Source organism: Elephantulus edwardii, unplaced genomic scaffold (assembly GCF_000299155.1).
Source record: "Elephantulus edwardii isolate Elephantulus edwardi_28Jun2011 unplaced genomic scaffold, EleEdw1.0 scaffold00099, whole genome shotgun sequence".
Lineage (NCBI taxonomy): Eukaryota > Metazoa > Chordata > Mammalia > Macroscelidea > Macroscelididae > Elephantulus > Elephantulus edwardii.
Window position 1 is genome coordinate 11,277,537 of NW_006399849.1, and position 6,422 is coordinate 11,283,958.

Here is a 6,422-nt window from a genome sequence, read left to right on the forward strand (position 1 = left end):
GGTGTACCCATGGAGTTCTGAAAGAATTTATTAGATTGAATAATACTGAGAATTTATTAGTTCAAAAAAGGTTGAGACCAGTTATCAGCAATGTGAATAGACTCATGCTTGGCAGTCTTACAGTTGATGTGTGATTTCATTTTCCCTATTATCTTTCTTGGGGCTCTTTACCTCATCTCCTGGAACACAGTAGGGTCTTTAGTAGCTAAAAGAGTCTTTAAGAGCTAAACGTGATTTAAATCTAAAGATCCTTTAGTCTGTAACCATAAAAAAAATCCCTACTAGGAGACATAGATCTCACCAAGTTGTTACCATGTTTGTTTTTTATTTTTAAGAAAAGCTCAAAGAATTTAAGGAGCAGCCAAGATAATTGTAGTCATTTAGTTGCTAATGGAGACACACCATGTGCCCCTTTATAAACCTAGGGGAACTAGCTAGCAAGAATTTCCAGAGATAGAAAATAACATATGACAAGATACAAAAAAGGTATAAAGTGACTTTTCTTGGTAATTTGATCTTTGCATTTGATTGATTTTAGGGTTTGATAAACAAGCAAAGACAGCTCTCGGGTCTCTGGCAATTGAATTATTTATTATTATTATTATTATTATTATTATTATTATTATTATTATTTTTACTTAGCACAACAGCAGAGACACACAATTTTTTCTTACTTAACGTACTCATTGTGATTTACAAACCTCGATCATGGGCTTCATATATTACATGTTATGTTATGTTCATGTATGGTCATGTTAGCTTTGCTTTTCTAGCCTTAGCAACATAACAATTTTCTACATTAAGAGGCACTTGACTGGACCTCTAGTGGCCTAGTGGCAAGAAGCTGTACTGCAATCCCAAAGGTACGCGGTTCGAATCCACCAGATACTCCGCTGGAGAAGGAGGACCAATCTCTTCCTGTGCCAATGAGATCCAACTTGATGGTACACAACAAGAACACACACACACACACACACACACACACAACCAAAACAAAACAAAAAGAGGCACCTGACTAAATAAATCATATATGTTTGATGATTAGTCTTCACTTCAAAGCTTTTCATGAGTTGACATGTCTTTTCATTGCCTCTCCCTTACTAAAAGACTTCAGTTTCTGAAGCTTTATTAAAACAATGGTTCTCAGACCTGAATCAGCATCTTTAATATCATTTAAAACCTTTTGAGAGGCAAATACAACTTCTTGCTCATCAACCAAGGAGCTCTTTTAGTACCTTTTTGTTCTTCTGTTTACTGAAAAATTACACAATATAAAACAACTCCTAAAATGTTAATTAAGTTACATGTTGTTGTTGTTGTTATGTGCTGTCGAGTCACCTGCGACTCATAGTGACCCTATGTACAACAGCCCTAAACTCTGCTCTGTCCTGTACCAATTGCACTGTCTCTGACACTCCCATCCTGATTACCCCAGTCACTGAATCAATCCACCTCATAGAGGGCCTTCCCCTCCTGCGCCATCCCTCCACCCTCCCAAGCATGATGTCCTTCTCCAAGGACCTGTTAAATGTACTTAAGCCTAATTATTTCTTTCTTTTTTTGTGTGTGGAACACTTCTTGCTGATCTTCTCTGTATCGTTCCAATTTTAGTATATGTACTGCCGAAGCGAGCACAATTATTTCTTAATTTTAAAATATATAAGTAGTACAAGGCTGCATTTTCATTATATAAGTCAGATACACCCCATAAAAGTATAACCTTTTTTCATCTCTTGACATCACCCTTAAATCTAGGGCCTTCCCTGGATGTAAACAGTATTAGTAGTATAGCATGTATTGTTCCATATGCCATGAATTGTGTTTAGAAAAGTAGAGAGTCATCAAAGGGGAGGAAAACCGTCAAGATGGAATGGTACAGCACAGTGACCATAGCGATGGACTTGAGCACAGCAGAGATTGTGAGGATAATGCAGGATTGAGTAGGATTTTGTTTTGTTGTACACAGGACTATCTGAGTCAGAGTTGACTTGATAGCACCTAATCACAATCTCATAGATTGAATTGTGTACCCTTGTGTCACTTGTCTGGATCGTAATTCTCAGTGGGTTGTCAGATGTGTAACAATGTAATTTAACAGTTAAGCAATGGTACACTCATCTCCTGTGATGTGGATCAGCCAATCAGTGGTAAGAGGATTAGAGTGGATGAGAAGCACTTTTACTCAGGTCACCACCCTAATCAGATATATGGGGAATTTTCCTGGAAGGTTGCCCACACCACACCTTTTATCTTACAAGAAATTAAAGGAAAGATAAAGAAGAAGAGAACAGGAAACCTGTGAGCACAAAGAAGAGAAAACAATGTGATGTGTTCTTTGTACCTGGGGTTTCTGTGCTGGGAACTTCCTAGACTTAGGGGATGTTTGATACCACGATGCATGGAGATCTTCTAGGGATGCCAGGTCTATGGATGCTGAAAGGAGTCATGAATCTTCCCACAGACCTGACAAAGAAAAACTGGCTTCCTGAATCTAGCCTTGTAGCTTTCTAAACTTTGAAAGAGCAAAGTTCTATTGGCTAAAGCCACACATTGGTGGTATTTCTGTTAATAGCAGTACCAATAAACAAGATAAACATTTTCTTTGCTTTCATAATCATACTTATAAATATACTGATATTAATTTTTATGTGTGATCAATGCATTTTTTAAAAACACAAACTATGTAATAAAGTGTATATCCACCTGAAACTCTCTAGCGTATTTTGGAATTGCTTTATGTCATTTCACAGAGAATCATACTTTCTAACCCTGGTGTAATCTACCACAATTTATTTTGGTAAATTACACTGGGATTAAAAAGTTACCACCAGTTGCCCTGCTGGTTGCTGATCATTACATTTCTTTCTACAGCTTTACTATTTACAAATCTTCTTTCATATACATCCTTGGACTATGTGGCTAATGATTCTCTTATACTGATAATCAAAAAGTACACTTGCTGGAAATTTTGCTTGAAAATGAATTTTTATGTCATTAATTACAAAATCTACATATATTTGAAACAGAGTAAGACATATATGTGTCCAGCGTTGTTTACTCAGCCTGAAGATAATGATTCATGTCAAAAGAATTTGAAGTCTTATCTGCTTCCTGGAGCCTGCTGTTTAGGAATCTCCAGCAGAGTGGAAAGAGCGACGTAGGAGATGGCATAAACTTCGCTCCAATGCACACTCCTGTGACTATGGATCTGTCAGTTCACATGTCGGAACTTCTTTGCCTCATCTAGAAAACTGTGAAAATAAATTCTGTGTACCTTACTGTTTTGATGAGAATAATGAGAAAATTTTATAGAAGTTCTTCGGGTATCTAGTCCCATCACATAGTAGACTATATACCTGTGGCGAAAGCAACGGACACAGCAAACCACAGAAATAATTTCTTTAAACTCTACTAATTCATTGCCAGAGAGTCAGGGCAACTTATAGTTTGCCCTGCAGTGGGTTTCTGGAGGCAAGAGATTGCTCCAGTGAAGTCACTGGTGCTGTTGAACTACCAGGGAGGTGACACTTTTGGGTTAGTGGCAAAAGTCCTCCAAAATAGAAATATCAGTACCCCAAGAACTGAGCAAATCAATGTGAATGTTGCTCTTGTTGTTAAGTGCTGTCAAGTTGAGTAAGATTCATAGTGACCCTATGAACAATAGATCTGAACCCTGTCCTATCCTGTGCCTTCCATATCACCTCTGATATGCTCAATCCCATTGTGTAGTCACTCTGTCAATCCTTCTCATTGAGGGTCTTCCTCTCTTTCACTGACCCTCCACCTTTCCAAGAATGATATCCTTTTCTAAGGATTGGCCTTTCCCAACAATATGCCCAAAGTATGAGACAAAGCTTCACCTTCCTGGCCTCCAAAGAACATTCTGTCTTTACTTTTTCAAATATATTTGTGTTTGTTCTTATGGCAGTCTGCGTGACACTCCGCATTCTTCTCCAATACCACAATTGAAGGGCAGAGATATTTCTTGTGCCATCTTTATTCACTGTCCACCTCTCACATGCATAGTAGGTGATTGAAAGAATCATGGCTTAAATCAGGCACATCTTAGCCTTTAAGTTGACATCATTGCTCTTCACTACTTTTGAAAGACAGCAGACTTTCCCAGTATAATACACCTTTAGATTTCTTGACTGCTGGTTTCGATTGAGAAATGCGCTATGTTTTATGAATCAGCACACATGACAAGAAGCAAGTGTTTCTATTTTTAAGATCCAATTATTAGTGAAAGTAAAGTGAAGCAATATTCAAATTGGGTCCTATTGACATACTATAAATACATTGAATTATCATGAGCTCCCATTCATCTAACTTAAAAAGCAAACTCACTTTATTCCTAACAACATGATGGATGGAAGTCTTTCTGTATTTGAGAAAGATATGAGTTTTGGAGGACCAGAGCATAGACTATCATAAGTTAAATTACGTCCTCCAAAATATCTGCCAACTTAACAGAATCATGAACCTAAATTGTTTGGTCGTTATGTAACACTGTGATCACCCCATGATGTGATCAGTCAGTTGACTGTAGGAGGATTAGTGTAGGATGCAACATCCCTTGCTCAGGTCACAGCTCTGATCCAAAGTAAGGGGTGTTGGGACATGCTGCTGGGAAGGGTAGAGGGTCAGTGAAGGAAAGAAAGACCCTTGGCCAGGTGGATTGACACAGTGACTGCCGCAATGGGCTCTTGTGTGTCAGGAATTGTGAAGATGGTCCAGGACAGAGCAGGGTTCGGCTCTTTTGTTCACAGGGCCACTATGATCATACTCAACTCGAAAGCACCTAACAACAACCACCACCATCTTAGAAAGTGGCCTGTGTCATCGGAGGTCTTAGAAGAGTTAAAACGTGAGAGAAGCAGAGATTGGGGGACCTGATTACCACTAAAGAAGAAAAGCTGGGAATAAAGTGCATCCTTAGAACTTGGGTGTGTGCTTTCAGAACTTCCTAGACTCAAGAGAAGATTGATGCCAAGGTACATGGAAATCTCCAAGAAACATCAAACCCAAAATGACAGAAAGTGGCAAGGACCTATCTCCAGAACTGGCGGACAAAACACTTTTCTCCAGAGTTTTCATTTTGAATTCAGACTCCTAGCCTTCTAAACTGTGAAGGAGTAAATGTTTGTTAAAGGCACCCACTTGTACTACTGCTATTATAAAAGCACCAGCTAGTTAAGAAACAACATAATTCACATAAACAATGACACCAAGACACAGACCATAAAAAGCGAATTAAAGATCTCCAGAAGTCTTTGCACTGATATCTTTGAGATTATTCATTTCTTTGACTTTTTGACTTGTACTGTAGTGAAAAAATGCACTTGTTGGAATGAAAATATCTTATTACATAAGTATAAAATAATTCTGAAGGCAAAAGACAATTGATTATAAAAGTTGAACATTAAACCTAGAGGCATCTTACATCCAGTCAGCGCTATGATGAAAATCTTGTTTTGCTTCTGGAATTTGACATGGTTATATCCTAGAATGCTGTTTACTGCTTTCCTGAAAGAGTAAATTGTCCAAATAGTTTAGATTGAAAAGAATGTCTCGTTAATGTTGATGTTAATGAAATGGTTACTTATATTACATGCTGAACATTGGAAGAAGTCTAACGCTTTTTCTTTTTTTTTTTGGTTTTCAAGCTCTGTGTTTTCTTCCTTTTTAAAAAAATTATTTTATTAATTTTAATAAACATTTACAGAGATTTTGGATTTCCATTCATTGTTACACTATTTTCTCTACCCCCACAAGTTCGTTCCTATCCTTTTTTTTTTCCTTAAAAAGTTTGTTTTAATTGTCCCATTGCCACAGTGCTAGCCAAAACAAGTACTGATTAATCTCCTTTGTCAGTGTGTTCTTTGCCATTCCCTGTAACTCCTCCCTGAGAAAGATTTCATCCTGATTCATAAGGAAAAGGGAATGGCATATTCTCTTAGTTACTTCCTGCTGAAAAGGGACGCTGTAGGTTTCAGGGTGAAGATCTTCTCTCACTACTCTAAAGGGCTCCTTTGGCAATAGGAAACATGTGGACTATTGTGGAGATTGATTTTTAAATGTAGATACACTGTTATCAATTGTGCTTAGCCATACATGTTCATATCCTTGAAGATGCATCATGGAACTATTGCAGCCTAGAGGACACAAATTTAACTAACAAGTTAAAAGTACATGAGTCAAAAATTAAAAGCAACAATATTCCAAGTAGAGATTCTAACGGTGGCACAAATCAAGTTACAGAAGGAAGGTAGTTCTTAAAAAAAGGGCTTATTTACTAGCACTTTGTCTATTGTAATATAAAGGCTAGGAACCACAAGATGTAGAGGCTCAACTATGTCATTTATTGTTCTTAAGTCCGGGACAAAATTCCACCTACCACTGGGTTGTTTTACAGCTCGGAA